Below are 13,576 nucleotides of genomic sequence, written 5' to 3' on the forward strand. Positions count from 1 at the left end.
AGTTTGCAGGATACTGGTGTATTTTTTCCAAAGTTTCACAACATCTGCAGTAACCAGTACACAATCTGCTTTCACATTTGCAAGGCAAATGACTGTGTAATCATTCTGATATGAGTCCAATTTACAGGGGGAATGGGCAGGTAGATAGTGTTCTACAAGAGCAAGGCTATCCCCAGGCCAAGAGCAACAACTGATGCTGGGAAAAATCTCATGGCATGAAAAAGTACAATAGTGAACACAGGCCTATCACTCCCTTCCCCTACACATACATCTTTCGAAGGCAAAATGGGCAGGTTTAATCAATATGTGCCCAGTTAATTAATAATATACAATAGTAATGATGTCATTACTCAAGTGTTCCCAGATCTTATAGCCTGGTGTTAAATCTCCAGTCCTCAGGGGGAGGAATCTGAGGACAAGAGCACTGCCTTGAAAAATGTGTGTGCATTCTCCTTAGCTATACTTGGCTTTTTTTAAAAAAATGAATGACATATTCTTGTTGATACTTAACATATTATGCTTAATGACATCACCAGGGGCTAACCCTTGGAATCAGGATCTGACCCTGAATTTTATGGGTCTGGCATGGTACTAACTTGGCAAGCCTATATTAGTCATTGCTATTTAAAATGAAACATCAAGCATAGGACAGGGAAAGTAATTGCTGGCATCACAGCACAGATGGAGCTTCTTTTACTGCCACCCTTCCTCAGCCATAACCTCGGTAAAAATATCTTTTTACCGTCATGCTGCAATTAGTATTAGTGAGCGGGAAACTTCCACTTTGCTCAGTTTTAGCAAAATTACCTTAAGGGCAACTGAGTAGGTGTGTTGCAAAAATGCATAGGGCCTAAACTGCTCTGTTTTTCAAGCTGTATTCTTCTAAGCTCATATTAACTGCCAATAACATTGTTAAGGAAAAATCATTACCAGTTAATGTGAAGATAAAAATGTCAAGAACAAACATAAAGTAAAGCGGTTTGGAGTCTAACTACATTTGATGGTAAACACTTTAGAAAACATGATTTAGAAGAAGCAATTGGTACTGGTTAATGTATTATACTTAAAAACATAATCAGGGTTGTCCTTTGGTCTGGCAATCCTAGATTCTTCCAATGCCATGTTCTGCTGAAAATCATCCAAGTCTATTTGTTAGAAAGAAGTGTGTGTGTGTGTGTGTGTGTGTGTGTGTGTGAGAGAGAGAGAGAGAGAGAGAGAGAGAGAGAGAGATTGGGTGGAGGGATCTGTGTCACAGTCCTCATCCAGATCAAATTCCTGTGTGGCTACTTTGCTAAGAGCAAGAAATGATCAGTTGTAAGACTGCTTTTATAAGCATTTCCTTAATGTAATATGCAATATTGCTGGTAGATTTCAAAGCTGGAGAGAGATTAGGCTTAAAGCATGCTGCCTCCTAATCAAATTTAAGGAGTTTATGTCACCATTTCTGTCAACCACTGGTCTCACAGAAACTAAAAGTGACAAAGTAACCACATGTACATTTGTGGTCAAGGACTTTATGAAGTGGTGTTAAGAAATAACACCAAAGCTAGTTAAAAACACACAAGTGATTTGAGGAGTCATTCCATTTCTTTAGGCTATTGTAAATACTTGTGTATAAGTCAACGTCATATAAAAGTCAAGGGCAGGTTTTGGGGCCAAAATGATTAATTTTGATACAAGCCATGGATAAGTCAAGAGTAAAACTTTGTTGTTGTTGTGTGCCTTCAAATCATTTCCAACACAGGGCAACCCCTCAGGGTTTTCTGAGGGTGAAAATGAAAACCTATGGGCATGTAACAAAGAAAACCCTGTGATAAATTCACCTTAGAAATGACATGAAGACACTCAAAAACAACAACAGATGTAAAGGACAAACCCAAGAAAATGATGCCAAAGAATGTACAAAATTCTGGAAGTCATAATGGGCTGAATGGATAAGGAATGAACAAAGCTGTGCAATATTTGTGAAGTGGCCAGGCACAGGTGGGGCTAAGAAAATTCATACATGTCTACTCTCTCTGCACTCATTTGGGGAGAAGTGCCAAAGAGTCACCACTGCCAACATTTTGCCACCGAGGCATTCAAAAAGACTAGAAAATGCTGCAGCAGTGGAGACAGTAGAGGGGGTTGGTGCTTCTTTTAGGTCCCCCTCCCAGGAGAGATTAAGCTCTCACCTTTTGCCACTGTACTTAGAGAAGGAGTTGGTTCTTTTTGTGATAAGAGTTAAGGTATAATACTTACACTGATCTGTGGATCAGTCAACCCAGTTTTTTTGGCTCACATTTTTGACTAAAATTTCTAGGCTTATACAAATGTACATAAGTACATACAGTAGTTAGAGCTGACAAAAACAGAGAGCATCTGGGAATAGGCAATTTTTGATACACAAAACTATAGGCCTATCACCTTTGTTCTGTGGCAGTAACCACTGGGGACCTATGAGCAAGTGAAATGCTTACAGCTTGCTTACTAATGTAGTTAACTGTCAGAATTCAAGTGCATTTGAGATCTGAACATGAGGCCAAAACAATTTAGTTTTGGCTGAAGGGAGAGAGCTATAGAGAATGCAGTCAACCCAGAAAGAAAGCCCCTGAACAGCAGTAGGCCTAAAGAGGATCTTGAAGTATGGTTTCCTGGCCTCATAAAGACTTCTAAGCCAGCTTGCTCATTGGTTTCAGCAACACAGGAGTTCTGATGATAATGATGATGATGATCATCATCATCTGCATTTTGTCTTCACTTTGCCTGCTTCCCCCACCACCTTGGCAGGAGATTAATGCAGTAGTAAATTCATACTATAAGATTAGTTTATACCATAGCCAATCCTCTGGTAATTTATTTCATTCCAACATTAGGCATGGGGAGAAGCCCTGAAAAAGCACCACAGATATTTTTAGCTGAAGAAATAACTATTCTGAGAGATATCCAGTGCCACTCAAAGTGGGAGCTCAAGGACTAGTGCTGGACCACAAACCATTGGTTGTTGGTCCCTGGAAATTTTCCAGGGAAGAAAAAAAATTGTAGACAACAGACACAAATACGGTATCAGTTTTGGGTAAACTGGAACAAAGTAAATGCTGGTCTGCCACCTTAGATAGCTTGAGATGTATTGTTTTACACAACCTGGATTTCTGCAGGCAGAAAAAACAAACCAATTCTAGGGTCTCTGGTGGATACACAACAACAAAAAGCAGCAATGAAATTAAATGCTGAAATGAACAGTGGAGGCAGCAGCCCCAGGAGTATTTCTGTGTTGCCAACTTAATGCAAAACCTTTTTCTAAGCAGTTCTGTCAAGGGTGATCCAATCTGGACCATCTTTCTTTCTACTAAAAGAAGACTGGGGGGGGGGGGGGGGGGCGGGAGAAGAGAGTAGTGGAGGCTTAAGAATATTGAAATAATTAAAATAATTCCTGCTAACATAAATGTTTATTTTAAAGGTGCTTTAATGGTGGTTAAATTAATAATCTGCAGCTACAAAATGATCTTAAAGGTCAAAGGGACATGTGTGGAGCAGATTCCAATCCATTAAACTTTATATTACATGCAGTGTGGTATAAAATTTTCTCCCAAAACACTTTAGGAAGCATGCCATGCATACAAATAGAACAGATTAGCCAAGACACTCTGGATGTTAATATTTCACCAAAGGCTGTCATCAGAACTCTTTCAGCAAGTGAAATAAAATAAAGAACATACAGTATCTCTGTCTACAATACCTGAGAGAAAGGTATTCAGTTCATACAACTGTGGAGAAATGATCAAAATCATACGTTTAAGTTTGCATTAAGATGAACGTAACATTTCAAGCAATCTGAATGTTTGAATGAAAATGCAGATACTAACAATACACATCTCTGTCAACTGTGTGCAATATAATATGAAGCATTATAAATTATCCTAGACTAACTTTAGTTATTTATCCTGACATCTGGGTCCCTTTCACACATCACAATTATAGCACTGTAATTCTGCTTTAACTGCCATGTGTGCACCCTGTTTAAAGTTTGGTGATGCTCCAGAGCTCTTTGTCTGGCCATTCTAGATACCCCTCCCTAAACAGCAAATTCTAGGATTTGATAGGATGGAACCATGACAGTTTAAGTGGAATAATGACACAATACAGTACTTGCACAGTGTGAAAGGGCCCATGATGAAGATACTTGAGTTCAACAGAAATTCAGTTTCAACAGAAGTATTCTGGAAAACTACACAATGTTAAACTGGCTACTGCTGCACAGTACAGACATCTGGTGAAGTGGGTCACAGCCCATGAACACATTTATACCAGATGAAACCTGCCAGTTTTTAAGGTGCCACAAGATTCCTTGTTGTTATATGTTAGTTTTCACCATTACTGCACACCCTGTGATCTTACTCTCTATTCACCCTAAAAGCTGGAGGGATTTTAGAACACCTACTTTAGTGCTGTGTGCATTTTGGGTTGGGAATGCACTTCCATGGCCCCGAGATTCCCATGGAACTCACTCAGGGATGGCAGAGGCACCATTTCTCAGTAGATGGGAAGGAAATGGTACAAACTCCCTAATACCTTGCTGAAATGTATGTGTGTGTTTGTGTGTGTGTGTGCGTGCACGCATGCATGTACACATGCATATGGATATCCTGTTGACACCCAGTCAATACCAGGAGCTGAAAAGCTGCTGTACCTGTTTCATGTATTTTGCCAGAATAAAAAAAATCACTGAAAAATACAAGCAAACACATTTTGCATTTTGTCACCTCTCACTGATGTGCACACTGTGTGCATTCCATAAAATGACAGGCTGTGACTACTCTGGGCCATAAACAAAGCCTGTGCTCTGTGTTTGGGCATCAATGTTAGCACAGTTCTGCCAGTATCCCAAAAGTTCAGTGTAACTTCAGAGAACAACATGCAATGGGCCACATTCCAAGAGATATCAGTGCATCCCTTTTGCCTCAGTGCTTCTGTAGAGGACTGGGGTATTAGTTTACCAACCTGGACAGATCTATTTATCCCTCTTGCCAGAGACAGGATGGCCCTTCAGTCGCTAGTGCACATTTGTGTTCATGTTATGCAGCCCAATACGGTAAGCAGAATACAACCAAGCTGTAAAATATCTTGGGATAATTAAATCCTTAAGTAAAAAGAACTCACTAATGTTCTGCTGAAGTCTAACGACCCCTGCTCAAATGATGTAGCACATTGTTTGAATTATCTTTGCTTTTAGTCAATTAGAGTTTATTTTTTCCCACAGTCATGGTTTTTATAGTTTTAATTAGCACTTACGTATGTCAGTCACAACAACCTCTCTAATCGAACTGCACAGTATTCCCTTTGCTTGATTTTCATATTTATTAAATGATAGATGCACTTCTGTACTTAGCTGTCAAGTTGCTAGATACCCTCCTATCTAAGTTTCATTCAGTGCTAAGATAATTTCTTGCTTCTTTTCTGTCCCCATCTATTTACACGCTTTTGACAGCTTTGTTATTTTTTTTTCTGAACAGCAATAATGAATCCCACAGCAATTTGATTTTTTTATGTTTGTGCACACTCTCTTAAATCATGCCCTAGACTTGATGGCAAAGATAAATTCAAGTGAGCCCCAAGACAGAGAGGCTTTCAGGATTTAGCAAACAAAAGCAGGTTTCTCTAGAGACAGCTCTTCATAAAACAAACATTTTAACATTCAAGGTTTTTTTTTTTAGTTCAGCATCAATCTCTTAATATCAAAGCCAACTTCAAACTTAAATCTATTTGCATTTTGTTTTATAGGCTGTATATTTAAAACTTACTTTCCATCACTGACAGGAGACTGTCAACACATGTAACACCTTTCTTTACATTGGTACGCACTGTGAATCAATACAAAATGTCAGTTTCCCTTCTTCAAATTCTTATTGTATCTTTGAAGCTAACACATCAAATCCACTGTATAAGCTATTCCCTATACACCAAAAGGCCTTAAATGTTTCCAGCCAGATGATGAAGCTTTAAGAACATAAACTAAAGTGTGAAAGCTGCTAATCGCAGCAGGGGTCTTATCTCTCAGGGTCAGCAGGAAATACTGACTATCCTGGGAATCTTTTGGCAATACCACTCACGTTTCCAGCCTGTTTATACATATTCATCCTTCCTATTTGACATTTCCAGATAAAGGTATAATGTATGATAGCATTCCCACTGAGAATTAATGTGGTATGTAAGAAATTCATTCAAATTCTAAAGGTTGGCCAATTCCTTTCTCATTGCCTCCCCCTTGCAAACTTCATTAATTTTTAGGGCAGCCCCAAATATTTTTGAGACTGAAAAGTCATATGTACAAGTAACTGTTTTAACTGGAAGTCTGTGTACATCAGGGATGGGGAAAGTGCAGCCTGTGGGCCATGTGTAACCCCAACATCTGAAGTACTCTATCACTCCCCAAAGCCTATCAAAGCTCCCAAAAAGTTGTAATTAAAAAAAAATTAAATTCAACCCATCCCTCAAAAATCACACCCAACTCCCCAATGGATGTAAATGCACAAACTCCCTTCCTCAAACCCTACCAGAACCACTCCCACACACAAATACCCCCTTTCCCGTTTTTCCTCCAAAATGGTTCCAGCAAGTGATATGACATCATTTTCAGACACCATTTTGGAAGCGAAATGGAAGAAAAATTATAGATTGTCATGCATTTGAGGGGTCTGTAGCCTGTAGAAAATTGGGCTCCAGCCCCCAATTCAGCTTCCTACCCCAGGTGGGTATAAATATACATACAATCCTATATCCACAGATAATTTATCCACAGATTCAAGCACTGAATATATATATATATATATATATGTATGTTCTCCATAAAACAAACCTGGATTTTGCCATTTTATATATGGGAAACCATTTTACTATACCACTGTATATAATGGGACTTGAGCATCCATGGCTTTTGGTATCCATGGGGTGGTCTTGGGACAAACCCTAGTGAGTAACAAGGGCCCACTGTATGTTAAATCAGTAGCAGCTTTCTTAACACATTTGTGGCACTCTCCCAACCAGCTAGACTAGTGGATATGCTGGTTTACAGATTCTAGGAGTTGTAGTCCCAAAAAGTAACACCCCACCCTTTTCACTTAGTTATGCTTTTAAGTGTCATTTCAGTTTAGGCTATCTGACAGCAATTGCCTCTTTCCTTAGACTGGGGTACATTCATGAGTCACACAGCCAGAGGATGCTGTAGAATCATAAAAGCTGAAGAGGTCATTGGAAACACAAGTCAAATAGACAGAGGAGGTCATATATTTTATGCTCTTCTATCCCTGGGTGCTTATTTTTCCTCACTGGGTCAGTTTGTTAATTCTGTCTTTCACAGGTTAAAATTGGCCAACCCAAGTTTTTCAACCCATTCCCACACAAAATTGCATGAAGTGCTTTTCTTTTATGAAAATAAGAGCATCCCTGCTGGGTGTTGTGATGGTAAGTATCACTCACCTGACTATTTTTCTCTGATGGCAGCACAATTGGTCTTTTTATCTCACTGCTGCCACCAATATGTGACGGCCACTTCCCTAGCTGCCACCAAATTGCACAACGAGACCCTTGAACTCGAATCCCTCGCTTAAGTGACTCCCACACTTTTCCTTTACCTCTGGGCCACTCTGTGGGAAGACAGGGCACTCACTATTTTGCGTGTTCTGAGCTACAAAAGTATTATTAATCCCTGGTAGTTTTTGGCTAATAGTTTCTTAAAATACCTCAAGCGACCACATGTTCAACAACAACAACAACAAAATACCTTTGTTTACAAGATAGTTGGTTACAGTATCTCTCTTCTGGTTGATATTCAGAGCTGATACACTGTTTATGTGCTTAAACAGTTACAAAGCTTTACAATATCTGTTACTATATTCTAGAACAGTGATGGTGAACCTTTTAGAGACCAAGTGCCCGAACTACAACCCAAAACCCACTTATTTATCGTGAAGTGCCAAGTCCCTCTGACTTTCCAGTAACAAACTCTGGCAGACTCTGTGCTGGGGTGACGGCACACGTGCCCACAGAGAAGGCTCTGAGTGCCACCTCTGGCATGCGTGCCATAGGTTCGTCACCACTGTTCTAGAAGTAGTCTCTAGGTTACAGTTCCATAAAACTTTTCCAGCCGCACCAATTCAATTTCCAGACTTGACCTCTTTTTAGGCCAACCTGGTTTCTCAAAACCCCTTCCAAAAGCAGTGTATCTCAGCCACCTTGGCTGTTAAAACCCCTCAGGGTCTAATAAACCTGTAACTCAGATCTTTGTCCCTATCCAATTTCCTATCTAATTCTACACTCCTCACTCAGCCTATTTATACTTGCTCCTGGGAGTAGCCTCCACCTTTTCTTGGCGAAGCTCCCTTTAGCTGTTGCCAGGCTCACTCTGGTTGGATGTCAGCAGCACTCCAATCTGCCTTCTCTCCACAGGTGTATACCTCCTCTATGCCAAAAATTGTTGTTGTTGTTTGGCCTTCACCCCACAATGAAAAGTTAATACATTGTTTTGTCATCATGTGAAGTTACCATAAATCACCTACTAATGGGAGTGGGGTAGGGGGAAGATTTAGACTGAAATCTGATTGCTAATACCAATTAGAGTAGATCTGCAGCAACTGCTATTTCTGGACATTTCACTGATTTAATGGGCCTGTTCTGGCTGTAAGTAATACTTGTATCTAGGTCTTCAGCAAATATTCTGAGAAGTCCCAAGGGGGAGAAAACTGCTTTGGTCCTTCTCTCTTTTACCAGGGATGGGAGCCTGCCAGTATGATGCCTACTTTCAAAAAAGTCCAACCTTTAGTTTAAAAACAAAATGTTTCTCTGATGTTTTAAGCCATGAACTTCACTGATAATTGAGTCCAGAGCAGGGCCTCAGATGTGTGGTGTGGAACAAAACAGATAATTTTCAGTTTGCAAAGATAAAAATGAATTAGTTAAAAGCTTCTCCAAGGTCAGTGTACTAAATGCAATACTGTCAAGAATGTTAACCATCGATCTTCTCTCCACATCTCCAGCATCCCCTGAAGCTTAAATCCAAACTTTATATCCTTCTCTTTAAAGGAGCTGCAGGAACATGACTTATGACTATCATTGCATTAATGTTTCCAGCAGATTTTTAAAATTGCCCTGTCAGTTCTTGATGGGTCATGATTGTAATTCTATATTCACTAGAGCTAAAGACAGAAGAAATCCCCGAAGAGATGCTGCTGCATCTATGTCAAAAATACTCCTCTGCAAGATACCACTAGATTCCCTTCACAAGAAAGCAATTTAGTCAGTGCCAATTATGACAGCAGTTCCTCAAAAAATAAATGGCAACTGAAAATTATGGATTTCAATGGACAGCATGGATAGTGTGTTGAAGTCAAGAATTCACTTCATATGATGCAATACTAATTTCACCCACTAAAATATTTGGCCAAGAAGAACAGAAACAGCGGCATTGTAACACAGAACCAAGGTGATCTTTCTCAATGCTCAGACTGCAATGAGTATACAGCATTTGCATATATTTCTGCTAAGACTGCTTGAAAAGAAATTAGAGTGGCTTTCTAATATTCAACAACTCCCCAGTAAATGACATACTTGTCAGTTTGAAAGTGTCCTCTTGAAATGCACTTATCTTTTCATAGCCTAATGTTTTGCAGTGTTCGGGTCAGCAGGTTAGTGTTGATTTTCAACATATGTTCTTCCAACCTGGAATCATCACTGTATGTAAAATAACTGTTAGAGACTATTGTGGTGTCTCCTGAATAATGAATATGAAGAGTCCATTGCAACTTATTCTACTCATATCCTGCAGGGCAGCTTGGGACTGGGTGCACCTTAGAGAGAGATAGGCCAAAGATCCCGTGTAGATTTTTAGTATCTCCAATGGAAGCAGGACCATCAGGGCTACTTGAGAGGCACTACCAGCAGTGAATAAATGGATCTGGCCAGAGTGAGTATGAGGCAATTCCTTACATCCTGAAAGCAGAGAAGTAGTAAAAGAAGGAGAAAAGAAAAAGATTTCTGGGGACCCTCTTTCCTCACTGATGTTGTTCCTAAACATTCTCCAATGAACTTGTAATCTTTGCCATAAGAACTGCTTCTGGACTCCAATGAAGGAAACTATAATTTATATTTAAATCATATTACAGAAAATCATGAGTGCAACAAGTCAACACAACATTATGTTTGCTTCATTAAAGACAAAAAGCACAAAGATGATGTGGAATGGGCAACTGGCCAGATTTATGATTTCTTCAGATTTTGATTGGATTTCAAGATACAGATGGTCATGTCCTACCTGGAGAAAACCTTCTCCAACGAGGAGGAGGAGAGCCAAGCTTCAGAGAGCCTCCAAAGAGCCAGAGGAGGCCAGCCACCAGCCCTGGAACTACTGGAAGCAGAAGCAAGACTATTCCTAGGAAACTGCTGCAGATACTGAGTCACTTCATCTATCTGAGCTCTGTAGACTAAAGCATGATGCAAAAAATCATGAAAAGCCTTGACTAGCTTTAAAAGGAACACAGTGAGGGTAATTTGTCCAGCTGAGCTGATTTACTGTTAGACAATGCCATTCCTTTGTTGCAAACTTCTTCTCCAAAATCTCCATGTGGCATTACTTGATAGTCCTTGCTCCATCACTTCCTGGACTTTGACTTACTCCACTGAAAATTCTCTTGGTTACCCCTGAATAGCAGAGGACGTTGGATACCCTGATTGTCTCTCATGCATTGATCCCAAACCATACAACCATACTTCTGCTATGCTCTTGCTGATCATGTTTGAGCCTGGATTGTCTTGGCTTTTTCTCTGGATTTTTTCAAGAATCACAGTGCATTCATCTGTGCACTTGCCTCTCTTAATCAAAGACACATTTCTTGCCTCACTCTTGTCTTGCATGCCATATGGACTCTTCATAAATATATTTTAGTTCTTTTGCTTAGAATGGCTTTGGACACATTACTTTGGAAGCAAGAAATGCTTCGTGCTTTTACTGTCTCCACAGTCTTCAATGGTCCACCTAATACTGTACAATTCTATTTCTCTTTTCTGATGGGTATGCACAGATTTCTTTGTGTACCCAGGGAGAACAAAGAGGACATATACAAAATTTCTATTTCAGAGACAGAACTGTAACAGATATTTTCCATTTCCCCTCACATTCACATCTGTTCATTGTGCATATTTTTGTTTTGAAGATTAACAGAAGCTCTTATTGCTATTCTAATAAATAACCATTTAAAAAACCCCACATTTATGGATCAGATACCAACAGTTATGACTTCTGAAGTCTGATTTCATTTATTTATGATGATGACTCATCCAGCTTGTTGGATGTGAGTTTCCAAGTAAAATAGGACACCTTTCAAAAGGCTGCCTTTATGCAAGAAAAACAAATATTTTGCAAGGTGTCATGGAAAATACTATTTTAAAAAAATGTATATCCTTTATATCAGACTGGGTTGCAAGTAAGAAAGAAATGCCCAAAAGCTTTTCATGGCAAAAATGCTACCTACTGTCCAGAGTGTGTAAATGTATCTGAATTCCTCTTACTGTTTTCTTCTGGAAGGCTGCTTCTAAAGAAAATGTGACCGCTTTGAAAAACAACAGCATTGAAAAACAAGAGGTTATAAAGAAAATATATATATGAAATTTGCTATGAAAGCTCCATAAAAGGAAAAATCTGTTTGTGTTAATGGCAACAAGGAAGAAGAGAGTATCATATGGACATGGACAGCATCTTCTTGTTATATAGCTTGCATTGTGACAGAGGTGGACTGAATGGAAAAGTGTGAAGAACCATATGGTGATTTAGTAATGGGAAAGAACTTCTCAGCATAATTCAGGTTTTTTTAATCCATCTAAAGCATGGTGTTTACATGCTGGAATGTAGCTGTTAGATAACAGAACAGTTCCACAGATTTTGTACAGTACAATAAAGGCCACTGATCACTTCAGGGGCTTAATTGCTTTCAACAGATTTCCTTTTTAAGTGGCTATTACAGTGCACCCTTCCCTTATGCAGAGGATCTGTTCTGGCCCTCCCGTGTAAGGGAAATTCTACAAATGCTCGAGCCCCATTAAAAACAATGGGGCTCATGCACGCAGTGCACACAAGGCATTGCTTTTTCCGGTGCATAAGCTGAAAGCTACGTGTAACGTGGGCACACTGTACCTGTATTTCATTGTAAGAAACCAGATTGTTTAAGATCTAGCCTCATGAACAATTCCATTCCTACATGTAATATTATTCATTTTGGAAAATAACTAGGTATCAATAAAACTTCCTCCTTCCACGTGAAATGGAAAACAAACAGTTCTTGTTTCCTACCCATTCCTTTCAATTTATAAAATTATATATTTTTTTACAAACATGTTGCCACAGGGCTAAGAATGATTTACACAGTACACATGGCTTATATTTAATGATGAAATAAAGGTCCTGCTGCAACAGTCAAGAGAATCATTTTTAATACCACACATTACTGGAGGAAAGATTAATGTTCCTTTGTCCCTTATGTACTTGTGCAAGAAAAAACAAGCAGAGTCTTTCCTTCCTTTAGTGTAGCTGTTGATTTGTTTAGGAGAGCACATTGTACAAGCTAGAATAAATGCACTATGCTTCAAGAAACTGCATGAATAATGAAATTATTAATCATCATCAGAAATGTGTAATGGTCTCCAAGCTAGATGACAAAACATGAGATTGCCTTTCTCAAAACTGCACCCAGCCTTCTTCTCAGGATGCTCAAAATACAGCTTTCTTGCATCTTCAAAAGCTTCGTCTAGCTCTGTCACACCCACATTCGCTGACAACGTAGAACTCACACAAAGAATTGGGACAATGTAAAAAATTAATACTTGCATCAGCAGGAAGTATGCAAATATCAGTTTTTAAAACATTTACAATCCACCTCACTTATGATTCCATGAGTCTGAAAATTTCACTTATGATTCCATGAGTCACAGTCTGAAAATTTTGCAGCATCTTAACTATAGAAAAGTTCAGGACTGTTGTACTATATTCCAGCACAGGAAAGAAGTCTGCACAAGGAAATTTAAATTCATCTTTTGCAAATGACATCACTAATTCATGAGAAGTATCGCAAACATTTGGCATGACAATAAGCCATGAAGGCTGATAGAGAGGTTCTGGAATTTGGACAGATGGGTTTTGTAACAGAGAGCACATTTTCCTCAGGTGGAATTTAGCTCAGCTGAGTGATGCTAAGCACTGCGGTGTGTGTGGGATATATATAAACACAGCATTCTTAAAGAAAACCAGAGACAACATGGTAACAATCATTCCTGTTCCCTATTTTGGCAATATTGAGGTCAAGTCAGAGACAAGTTAGTCACAAGTATTTATGAGATGACATACTAGAATATATGCTAAGTTTCTTTGTGAAACATCCTTCTTAACTTGGTCCCCATTCACACAACAGAAACATAGCACTATCATTCCACTTTAACTGCTATTCTAAGGAATGCTAGGATTTACAGTTTGGAGAGGGGCATTCAGACTTCTCTGCTTGAGAGCTCTTATGCTTCCTCAAATGACAAACACCAAGATTCTGTAAGATGAAACCAT

At 39.1% G+C, this 13,576-nt stretch overlaps 1 protein-coding gene across 4 annotated transcripts in view; it reads right to left on the reverse strand.

Moving 5' to 3' along the window:
* Window positions 1-13,576, reverse strand: part of MICU1 (mitochondrial calcium uptake 1) — a 170,597-nt gene that overhangs the window by 17,450 nt on the left and 139,571 nt on the right. The window lies entirely within an intron of this gene.

Source organism: Sceloporus undulatus, chromosome 3 (genome assembly GCF_019175285.1).
Source record: "Sceloporus undulatus isolate JIND9_A2432 ecotype Alabama chromosome 3, SceUnd_v1.1, whole genome shotgun sequence".
Classification (NCBI taxonomy): Eukaryota; Metazoa; Chordata; class Lepidosauria; order Squamata; family Phrynosomatidae; genus Sceloporus; species Sceloporus undulatus.